At 38.8% G+C, this 12496-nt stretch overlaps 1 long non-coding RNA gene across 3 annotated transcripts; it reads right to left on the bottom strand.

The window, feature by feature from the left end:
* Positions 1 to 1449: 1449 nt before the first annotated feature.
* LOC308066625 lies at positions 1450 to 12442 on the bottom strand. 3 transcript variants are annotated; one of them, XR_013929230.1, is made up of 4 exons: positions 10538 to 12442; positions 10391 to 10456; positions 9230 to 9284; positions 1450 to 3413 (listed from the first exon to the last, which is right to left on the bottom strand). It is a non-coding gene; the product is annotated as an uncharacterized lncRNA (long non-coding RNA). The 3 variants fall into 3 exon arrangements; XR_013929229.1 differs by having other exon boundaries at positions 1450 to 9284; XR_013929231.1 differs by having other exon boundaries at positions 1450 to 10456; positions 10538 to 12160.
* Between the last annotated feature and the right edge of the window lie 54 nt (positions 12443 to 12496).

Here is a 12496-nt window from a genome sequence, read left to right as displayed (position 1 = left end):
CCAGGGAGACCTCTTATCATAATCTCATAACGAGGCATTAATACCAGCCTCAGAGGAAACTGCTTGCTCTTTCACGAAGAGGAATTACCAGTAACTGTAAAACTCCATTTACTGTACTGTACAGGATGGAAACATTGGTGACAAGGAAAACATTCCCTGGATCCTCTTCTGCAAGTGGGAAGACACTCCTGAGCTATGTGCTTCCTTCAATAGGATAAGTTGTATGTTGAAAGTCCGATACTTGATAACAGAAAACTGATGCCAAGACAGTGGGCTTTGATGATACTTTTGTATGAGGGATAGTAAGAGGAATTTTTATTTTTGCCTGATTAGTTGAGAAAAAGCATTGATCCTGCATGAAATTATAGTGAAAGCCACTTACAGAGTGATGCTACAATGAGTTCATTTTATTGCATAATAGAGGACAAATGAAGCAGATTAATTGTAACAGGAAAAGACCAAGTCATGAAGCGCTGTCCTCTCTCAAAAGTACACAAGGCTATTCTTTCTTGTGGCGTCTATAAAAGTTCTCAGCATATTTCAGAGAAAAAAAAATGTCTTTGTTCAATGTTACGGCCCTTAGAATCCATAATATCTGTATCTGGACTTGTATAAAAATCAGTGTTTCTCAGAGCGAGGTGAAACTTCACTACCTAGGTTCAGTTTCTCCCAGGCATTGTATAGGCATACCTTGAGGCCTACCTGGCAGGGAAAAATCTATAGCAGTGCAGGTTAGATGAGCAGGTGGCATCAGAAATAAGGCTGCATGGAATAATAAACATTCAGAAAACCACAGATGCTATTGCTGGCTGATTTCTCCAGGACTCCTAGGTCTACAAAAGATCTCTCAGATATTGATTCTTTTTTCCTTGGTATCAAAGAGATGAACAATCCCACTGAAGTTTGCAGGAGCTGACGGATGCTACGAAAGGTTTTTCATAACAGCACTGACAAAGTTGCTTGCCTGTTTCTTCTGCCAGAGGAAAAGATCATAGGGCTTCACTACCGAAAGAAACAAAACAGTGAACAAACACTGAGCAATTCTTTTAAGGTGAAATACATCTTCAGGCTGCACTTGCCTTCCAGATGTAGAGAATCCCAATGTTTCTGTATGAAAAACAGGTTCTGCATTGTTTAGGTTTGCATAAAATAAGATGAAGCAATGTTTTTGTCAATAATTCTGAAGCTCTTACAATCCCAATGTTTTAATCAGTGTTTCAATAGTGATATGTAACAGTTAAATTGAGCTAGAATAGACATGAATACTTCAAGATTTTCAGCACCACAGAACACAAGGAAGAACCAGGGAGCATTTTTGGCAAATTAGACACGAACAAGTATGATAGAAGTGATTTGACACTGTAAAGCTTGCCTTCTGTCCAGGTAAATATCTGTTTACTATGATAACACCAATGAGCAATTTCTCCCTATTAAAACAATTCAAATTCATTTAAAGCTGCACTGAGCTTTTATCAACCACAGTATAAACAATTAACATAAAAAGCAATATGTACATCTATATAAAATGAGAATATGCTGAGTTCTCCCTTTTTCCTCTTTCATATTTCTTAAGGTTATTGGAGTCATTACTTCCCGCTACAACGAAAAAAAGAAGAGAAAAAAAACCTTCACAAAATAATTCCATGTCTTTGGGCATCTAAATCCTCAAATTGAGTTACTTAGGACCTGAGCCAACAGGAGGGTTAAATGAAGCTGTAATATCTAACGAGGTAGTGTTTTTCCCTCAGATGACTGACTATTCATGCGGAGCTACAGGACTTCCATGCAGCATTTCTGCTAAAGCCAACGCTGATTTCATGAAGAAGATACAGAAACCAAAAGTTTTTCAGTCCATTTCACTCACCAGTTGCATAATTCTTGATCATTGTATACCAGTGATATGACACAAAGTGATGTTGTTTTAGCACCCTGAACAACTCTGATCTCTTTTGAGACTTGTTTCTTGGCAGAGAACTGAGCTTGTTTCAATAGAGAGCCCTCTGGCTCTAGCTGTCCTGCCTTTCACAACACGTTGACCCAGAGGCATGCAGCTGCCCTAGTTTGTCTCAGCTGGAGATCCTGAGGTGGACGTGGTTGACAGCAGCTGGCACTGCAGCCTGGCAGGGAAGCTGGCTATAGGGGCAGGTGGATGGACTGCAGCACAGCACCCTCTCCCAGTCAAGCTCCTGTGGGCCTGCCCGACCTTGCACCCCATGCAATGCAGTGCTCCTGGGGCTGTGCGGGCATACGGACTAAAGGCCAGGCTCATCCGGTGCCAGCAGCAGGAAAAAGGCTGAAACCTTTTCCTCCCTTCCCCACTGAATGTTGGAAGGTGAACTACTTCCTTCACAAAGACAGTATACTGTTGAAATGGCTGAAAGGCTGAAGCCTAACGTGGGCAGAAGGTACAATTTTTCTTGTTATCTGAGGTTGGCAGGCACATATTTGCAGATGAATCAACACAATTTCCTAGGCAGAGAGACAAATCAATTCCCTAGAGCTTCATACCATGGGAAATGCTTTGGAGAGTGTTCCAAGTGGACCTTTTTCAAATAACAATGTGGTTTTGAGCCAGCAGCTCCTTATCAAAGTATTGATCCTTTTCTGGCATTACAATATCTCGTTGAGATGATGACATGATGTTTCCAGTGGAGCCAAGGGCACCTCAGCCCCTCTCCAGACACACTTGAGCACACTGAAAAGAGCAATGAGATGCAGAGTACTGATGAATAGTCCTTTGCTTTCAAGAAAGGAGAAACTGAATGCAAACAAGGACTTGTTAATATAAATGCTTCTTTCACATTTTGAGATGCGTGAAAACAAAAGCACATAAGCTTCAACATGGCTTATAAAACACAACAGATTTCCTAAGCTAAGTTAGATACCGAAAGGTTACTGAACAACAAGGGTGCTATGAAAAACATCACGGCCAAACACAAAGCCTACCACAGGCAGTTTAATCCTAGATCTATAATTTCTAAGCACTAGATGAAAACTGACTGCTATTTCTCTTCCATAATAATTTTCTCATTAATTTTACTTGGTTTGAGGATACTGCCAACTATTAGCACTGAAATAAAATGGACATTTTCTTCTGTTGTGCAGTGTGTAACAGACAGAAAATTGGAATACTATAAAAAACTGATATAGCTGCTGCTGTTGTGATTTATTCCTTCACTGCACTTCTATGTTCACACTTCAACTGGCTAATTATTTAACGAGCTATGAAGAAATTGCTTGTGTTACTTTTTCCTAAGGAAAAGGCCTCGATACAGAGCCCCTCTCATGAGCCATGTTACAGAAGGAGCCAGATCTCCTGACTTCTCAGTGAAGACAGACAGAGCACATTTCCAGACAGTAGTTAGGATCTCAGCTGGACTAAAGACCGTGCAGACGTGGCCCCCTTTTTTCACCTGCACAAACACAGGAAAGTTCATTTTTAGACACAGCAATGTAAATAAATTTGTTCCATTAAAATTCCTCTTGTGACAAAGAAGAAAAGCCCACTACCCTTGGTGATGTAGGAACAATATCACATTACAGTTTTATTTCTTTATAATATTAAGCGTCTGTATCTAATGTGCATTCATATATATACATATACACATATGCCACGTCTAAAACAGTTTAATGTAACTGTTTCTCTGTTGTAGAGATTTTAACACAAGCCAAAAAAGAGATGAGTAATAAGAAGAAATTCAAAAGGGAATAGCTTTGAGAGTAATTCATAGGTTGCACAGCCCAAGGGACTGTTGTGATCATCTCGTCTGATTTTTCTGCACAAAGATTTTTCACACAGTAAAAACCTCAATCAAGCCCAATGAATTGTAGCTGAAGTACAGAACATTTTTCAGCAAGACATCCTACCTTAATTTAAAGAAATCAACTTTGGAGAAGCTCCTACATCCCATACCCAATGAGGCAATTGCTTATCTTCACTCTTTAGAAAGTATTTTCCCTTATCTTCTTCTAGTATTAATTTCCAACCATTAAATCATATTATGACTCTGCTACGTTTTAGTAGATTGCCACTATCATTAGTTGCAACTCTTAATTTTTGCCACCTTCAAATACACAGCACTTGAATTTTCAGAGCACTGGTAAGAATGTTGGCTAGCATTATCTGAGAACTGGTACAAACAGAAGGGTGCCACATATGAATTAATATAAATCATAGACAACAAAGATGGTATGGGATCAGCTTGGTATTAGTAATATTAATAATTACAGTACTATTAATGTGGGAACAAGAATACAATATGATGTGAACTATAAATTTGAAGTTTTTGTCATGCAGTACTTATAAAACCTTATTTATCAGTATCAAAGAAATTCTCCACTTTTTTTTTTAAGGCTGTGTAAAAAAACAGAGGAAGATTTGTCTGGTAGAAACCTATTGTTCTTCCTTCGGTACATTAGTTACTCCAGTATAAGATACTATCTCCTTGAGCAAATCTTTTCTCTCACAAAACAAAGCTAAAAAGGAGAAAACACAGAAGTTTTCAAGCTTCATTAGTATTTCAATATTGTTCCTGTTCTGCAGCCCATGGCTGATTTTCAGAGTTAGAGAGATTTTTGAAAAATGATGCATAACGTATTTATTTCCTCTGGCTACTTGTGAAATCTTATTTTAATGACCATGCATACTAGAATTATTACCAATATACTTCAGGATTTCAGTAGAAGAGATTAATCCTTTGAGCTCTTTCTATTTAAAATGGCTTTAACTTCTGAGGAGCTGCCTGTGATTGCCTTATCATTTTCTCTTCAAAACTCAGGGACTCTCTGGTGGTTTTACGTCAGTATTCTTAGTTCATTTCTTGCTCTAAGATTGCCAGTCCTGAAACAACTGTCAAGACCATTCAAGTGAAATTGCAAATTTTCATTTCAAGGTTTAGAAGCTAAGCTGTTCTTTCTTTTATTACTTTACAACATGATGCTATATGCTGTGTTATACAAGAAAGTGATAAGAATAGCAAAATACTTCGTTGTCACTTTTTAGTCTGAGTTTTCTTTTTTGCCTTAGCTGAAAACTTGCACTATTTCTATCCCTTTCTCAAAAGTTACAAGGTCTAAAAAGAACAAAACTATGCAGGTTTTTATTTTTTCCAATTCCACCAATATTCTTAAATTTGGGAAAACATTTATCTTCAGCTAATGAGTACTTAGTAAATCCAATTCACTAGGAGTATATCTCTTGGATAAGGAGCAGCAATGCTTTAAAGCAAATGTATAAAATACTTTATCATCCTTATCATATCTTTTCACCCAAGTATCTGTGGAGTTATTCTCATTTTCTTTGCAATATAATTTTGCTGATTTCTCTTTCACCAAGCTCTCAGCCCCTCTGTTGCTAAACTGTAAGCCTTCTCAATGCTGTCACTAGTAAATGGGTGGCTCAGCCAACAGCATTACCACAGAAGCACTCAGTAACTCTTTTCTACTGAAGGTCATGCTGGAAGGATCCTCCAACTACAATATCTTCATTATACTCCTCACTCATGTTTACATTTGCTCTCATTCAGATGACCACACACAAACCACAAAACCAGCAATAAAGATTCAACTAATAAAAAACAGTTAATGAGACCTGATACAGACATGCCTCTAAAGTAGCAAATTCCATGCCTCTTTAAGAAAATGTGAGCTGGTACAACTCACTTTATTTGAATAACTGTAATGTATTATACTGCAGATATTTTTGAAAATGCTATCTATGCAACACACTGCAATGCCAACTGTGAGTTTATATTCTATCCTGTATTTTTCATTCACCTTACAGTACCTGAACTCACTCTACCACTAATCCTTTTCTACAGAAATTTTATTAATAGGATTTCAATACTGAAAATACATGGAACAGTAAAAAAGAAGGGAAGAAGGCTGTTTTTGGTTTAAGTGTACATTTCAACTGCTATGCAGAGAAAATCAGAAATAGATTAAAAAGTGAACAGTGAAACTTAATTGCCTTCTAATATACATTTGGATCAAAGAGAAATTAATTGAGAGAGAAATGAGGTTGAATAGCATGGTAAAGGCTTTGCTATCCTCAAGAAACACCTACAAAACTTAATCCCTTGTACACACACAACTGACATGAAAAAGGCTCTAACGGTAGCTTTGAGGCATGAAAAGAGAAGTCAGTGGTAGACTCAAATTAGATATAGAGATCCAAGGGTAAACCACAAAAGGAATTTCAATAAGTGCTCATGACAGAGCCTGATGGTCAAAGACAAGACTAGAACAAAAAAAACAAACCAACCCAAAACCCAATCAAACCCTGTAGCAGTCAGTCATAAATACTGTCAGAGAAGAAATGTATGTTCTCAGGATAAACTGTAGATGCCTATTAACACACAACTTGATGTGTTATAACACCTGAAAATATCTGCTGAAGATAATTAATCAAAATTCCTGTGTAGTATAGTGTCTCCTTCTTATGTACGCAGGACATAAAGACTCACTTCTACATAGCTTTTTTTGACCATAAAATGGAAGGAGTCAAGCACGTGACTGATGCTAGTGGCATGCCACATGCAATGTCTCTGTGCTGAATACATCTTCTGAGAGCAATGGATCAAACAGGAGAGGAAACACAGACTGGCCAGGGAATGAACTGAAGGGAACATGTCTTTTACAGACTTTTATAGGTCTGGAGGTTTCCAACACTGAAGGCAGCTCAAAGTTCTACATACAAATTCATCAGAGGTTGATGAACACCACAGGTCAGCATCAGCAGTCACAGCAGCAGTGGATAACCAAAACGTAAATAATGCTGAGAAATACTTCTCTCCATGCCTGGTGCATTTCCAGAGATTTAAGATGAAACTGTCCACTAGAACCAAAATGATAAAAACTGAGAAGCTGAACTAAGTACCTAAATCTGCTGTTGAATTCCATCTTGGAGTTAAGAGGCACTTTGTTTCAGGTACTTTATCAAAAAATAATTCAATAATACAAACTTTTAAAAGAAAAGAAGTGAGGCCACTCAGCAAGATCAGTATGGCTGTTCCAAAAGGAAACCTAAGGGACCTGAGAGCCCTACTCACTCTCATATTACAAGCCCAATCTGCTTTTGTTCTTCAGTTAATTACAGGTGATACTTTAAAAAAAAAAAAAAAAAAAAAAAAAGAAGACAATTTGTAGATTCAAAATAAAAGCTCCAGATACCTGCCTTTTACATGCTGCCCTATTTCATGTCCAGTTTTTAGACTAAAGCAATAGCAAACAGTTTTGCTATTTGTTATGACTTTGGGGAAAAAAAAAAATTGGTTCTGTGTCTGTTTCAAGGAATTGCCTACTCCTACTGACTTTAGAGAAATGGTATTGCCTACTTTCTCATCAAGCCACAGTACGAAGCAGGTGTTCTGGCACCTCTAAAGTTCTCCCAATAACTCAAATTCTTTTAGTTTCAGGAAAAATCAACTAGTGCTCCAATGATTTTGCTTTTCACCTTGTTCTGATAGCAAGTTAAATGTGAAGTTTAGAAACTGATGTGTATTGTTTAATTTAAGGAAAAGAAACTTCTATCAGAAATGAACAGAAAAGAACTATCATGGCTCAGAGCCAAATACGCATTGATTTATTTCTGTATGTTTGGAGTTCTGTCATGCTGCAGTGCTATGTTTAAACCTTCACTGTACGTACTGGAGGCACAATAAGGTGGAATTTCAAGTATGTTGGAAAGAGGACCTGTTACTTTTGCCAGCCTCCCTGTCTTCTACCCAAGGCTTCCATTTACAAAGCAATCTTCCTCCTCCGAGTCATTTAAGCCTCAACTGCATATTGCAGAAAATTACAGAAAAAAGCAGTTTCATCCACTGGATTGCCAGTGAGCAAGCACTCCTTGGACACAGCATGCTGTTCCAGGCTATGCCCAACAGACGGTGTCAGATTATCAGTTTATGCTGTGACACAGACAAAAATAATACTAAAACCTGCACATAAAAAAGCATGACATGTTAACATCAGCACTGTTACTAATATTTTAGTGAATGAGCTTTTGAGAACTACCCAGATCGATCACTCTTCTAGAAGGAGAAACAAGAGACAAAGACATTTACCCAGAAACAGCACATACTTGTTTATTCTGTTTCACAGCCTTCTTTCAGTCTTAGTGAACACAGAGTGTGAGTTTGCACAATTCCTTACATGTGCACTACCAGAATAAGTGTATTTTGGCAAGCCCACTCTTGTTCTCAAAATCTTGTTCAATTCATGTGCAATAGGGAAGGCCACTTACAGAGAAGAAGTTACAAAATGCTATGATGACTGCTTGTCTGCAATGATGACTCCTCCAAGCCATTACTCTCTCATGTTGATTCTTTACCCCTTCTTTCTTCTCCAGTTTTCTGGAGGAAAATTATACTGCACTGAAAGAGCTGTTGTGACTATGTGATTTGCTGGACCATGTCTAACCTCTGTCAGTCTAGCTGTTGGCTGTCCTTCTTCTTTAACATCCCTTTGCTCCTTCTTCCATGGTTCTACATGTCTACTTCTCCCATTTATCTTACCTTGCCTCGTATCTTTTTGTCACCAAGTACTGCACCCTCTAGGATTATTGTCTTCCATAGTATAAGTGGTGCTCTCTGTTTCTGCTACCCTTTCCTTATTGTGCAGAACCCTGGTTTTGGGTTAGTTTGGTTGGCAACTTCACTCCCTTTGCTCAATTTTGTTTTAAAGAACTGCTTCTTCCATGATATTTACAAGAAAGCAGATGGATACAACAGCTCGGTAGAAAGGCCTGTGCATGGAGCAAACAGAAACCATGACCAGCCACCACAGAAAGCCCTGCGTACTACATTCAGAAGCACTTCCACTGGTTTGTTAAAGCCGTAAAAACATGTGCAGAAACTAATCCTTCAGCATGGAAGTGGCTCATTTGAATTCATTTTATAGTCTTTTTCCTCATTGATTAAAGCAAACAAAAAAATGCATATAAGCATAGTCTTGTTAGCTTGCAGAATAAGTCAGTTTAAACCACACCTTGCAGCTGCATCTATATTACAGCGTGTTGCTGACACAGCAATGTAAGGATAAGCATGAAAAAACACCCTTCCTAGCTTACAGAACTTTATCACAGCAAATCTCCCTGGTGTGAGTGTAGCTAAGTTACCAGAGGAGTGCTGTTGTCAGCTTAATTATGTTTAGCATCAATCTATACTTTGCCATGCATCATCAGAAAAGCTTCTTTTCCCAAAATACACTGCACCTCCACAGAAAAGCTTACCTGTGTCACCATACCAGCACAGCTATATTAGCAGAGGCTCTCTACAACAGACAAGCTGAAAAACAAATTGGTATAACTGAATGTCTACTGAAACACCTGCATATATATATATAGCTCACCAGCTATCACTGTGTCTACTTTGTTCAAAACGTTGCTAGTGCAAGCTACAACACTTGTAATTCTGATCAGCCAAGAACACATCTACATTTCTACAATTTGGAACATATAAAAATGTCTTAGGCATTCTCAATAACACCTACCATCTATATGCAGAGACTCAATTTTGAAAAATGTCCAAGAAAAATAAAAGCAAAGAGAAAAAGAGAGCAAGGGAGAGAAAGAGGGGGGAAGAGAAAGAGAGAAAAGGGGGGGGGGGGGGGGGGGTAAAGCGGGGAAAAAGAGGGAAAAAGAGAAAAAAAAAAAAAAAAGAGAGAGAGAGAAAAAAAGAAGCCCACAGCCCACAGACTGCTGTGTTAGCCCAATACATTACTTTCACATGCTGGGAACAGACCTCTTCATAACTATAAATTCTTGCATAAAACTTTGCATGAAACAAAACAAGTACTGCAGTAGGCCTTTTAATATTTCTTGTTACTCTGAAATAACAAAAATTCCCATGCAAGTAGTAACAAATATTACTGCAAGTTCATACTGCAATCCCAGTAGGGCTTAGCTTAGTTAATATTGCTGCACGGACTTCAAAATAACTAGTTTGGATGTTTGAAGCAGTGCAACTACAGCTAAGAACAACTCAACACTAACCAATTTCCCAAGTGCTTATTTAGATTCTTGGGAGTGTTTGAAGACTATGCTAATCAGCTGCAGTAGGCAAGTCCCAGTGGTGACTGCAGTGTTGTTAAACTCTTTGAATGACAGCACTTGAACACTGGCAGATCTCATTCTCAAACACAATAAAGAGCTTGACACGGAATCTGTATATGCACTCAGCTGCTCATGTTACATTTCTGTAGCCTAAGAAGTTCAGCAGGAACACTGCTAAAATACATGTTCAGACCACCTTCACCTTCCAAGTACTGTATAGTTGTGAATTTACCTTCTTATGACACTCTGTTCATACTGTTTTAGAAGTCCTTTTCAAGGACACACTCTTGTGGTCAAATCATCTTAAGTGATGGGCATAAAAAAATGTACCTAAATTACCTGATGGTGGCTTGAAAAGTTCCTCCTTCCAAATGTCTTGCATCTCCAGAACTTGACAACACAGGTCTGCATCAGGGATAAAATAAAGCGCTGAATAAGGAAGAAATATGAAAGTGAATGGAAAGGGAATGAAAATAGTGTCCTTGCCTTCTTGAAAGTCAGCTACAGAGAGGACCGAGACCAGCTCCGGACAGCTTCAGTCCAAGGGTCTAAACTGGCAGCAGCCTTCCACAGTAGCAGACAGAAATTTTGTGACTGTGTACTTCCAGTTCTTCTTGACAGAATTGTAGGCCCATTTGCAGGCCAGACCTTTTCACTGGGACAAATCAATGCAACAGTTATTTGTTTCCAGTATAAAATTTGGCATCAAACTAGAAACCTAAGCACAATGTAACATATACTGAATATAATGAAAACTAAATACAATCAACTTTGTACTGACTTTATTATGCAACTCAGTAAAACTTCCACTTCTGAAAGGAACCAGCAGTTCCACACGACTGCACCAGACTGACACAAAAGCTAAATGGCCTTACTTCAGAATTCAGGTCAACTGTTAGAAGGATGACAGATGGCTTAGGCTATCTAGGCCGAATCTAATTACATTTCCCTTTGACAAATATCAACAATGAACAAATAAAAAGAACATAAATACATTTTCAACATCTATATTAATGCTAATGAAAGAACGTATCTTTATGGATTTATCACTTTTTGACCGTCACAACTGAAAGGACCTCATTTTTGTATTCTAACTGCAACAGGTCTAATTTAGATGTATCTAGCTAAGCCCAATCACAGTTCCACTCATGGCCTCGCAGGTTTAGTTTTCACTTTAGCTAACAGATGTAGTTAATATTACATTGTTTCTTGTGTATTCTATTAAAGTTGCTGATACGCAAGGTCAGGATGTGTTACAAAAGGTTCAGAATCCATAAGAGGGATCCTATTCAAAGGTTACAAGTTGAGAAGATGATACTACCCATAGCGTATTCATCTATAAGTAGCACTGAAATTACTAGGACATGCAGCTTTCACTTGTAGACTGTGATCTAGCAAGACCTGTGAAACATTTTATTTTTGTGAGTTCTTAGAAAGCAACTGCTGAAGTAAATCCCAAGGCAGACAAAAAGCTTCATTGTTTTATGTTCTTAATAAGTAACTTACACATGAAATACATGCTAAAGAACAAATGTTGCATTGCAGGTCAGGTCTTGTACTACATGCCAGTTTTTGAGTTCATTATGGCAGAATGTTCCCTGAACAATATTTGACATATTAAATTAGCCTTGCATTAGGATGCAGCAAAAACCTCTGGAAGTCAGCACTGTTTTCTTAGAAGCCATACTCCAAAGAGTAACATAAAACTACACCTATTTTATTTGCAGAAGTAATATATCCTTGGACCAGAACTGCTGAGAATTCTACAGATAAAGACTCACAATCTCGTATCATCTCAAAGCAAATAAACAAAGAGTTTACAACTGAATGAGTCCAATCTTCAGGAGAACCTTAAAGCAGAAAAATATTAAAGCCCACCTCTCCTCCATCAAAAGGTAACTAGGTTGTAAATAGTCGGAGAAAAATACAGTGGAAAAAAATCTGATGTTTTTTTTAAATAAAATAATGTTAGATCTAATTGGACTGAAATCCTTCCTCTTATCTCCAGTTAATGTCTCCTTTCATTGACATGGCAAGTTCTGCATTTCTTCCTAAAGAGTACTCTGAATTACTCCTCATGGTTAAATCGAAAAAGATTAAACCCTGAAAACACCATACTCGGAGTACCATGAAGTAAAACCTGACTTATAGGAATGCGCCGGTTAATCACAGAGAGGAGCCAGGAGCGGGTCTCTGTACCCTTACAGGCTGGTACCACACACACCGCCGCAAGGCCAGGGAAGGCGCAGGCACCCTGCCGCCGGCAGCCTCAGCCCAGGTTCACACAGCGGCGACAGGGCCCGGCCAAGCCACCGCCGCTGCCACCCGCTGCCCGGCCACCCCCAGCCGAGCGGGACCGGACGCGCCCCCGTTTCCGTGACGGGAGGGGCGGGGCGGCGAGGGGCGGGGCGGGCCGCGCCTTCCCCACCCACCGCCCAGCCCTCC

Source organism: Falco punctatus (genome assembly GCF_963210335.1).
Source record: "Falco punctatus genome assembly, chromosome: 6".
Lineage (NCBI taxonomy): Eukaryota > Metazoa > Chordata > Aves > Falconiformes > Falconidae > Falco > Falco punctatus.
This window is presented reverse-complemented; position numbering and strand designations above follow the sequence as displayed.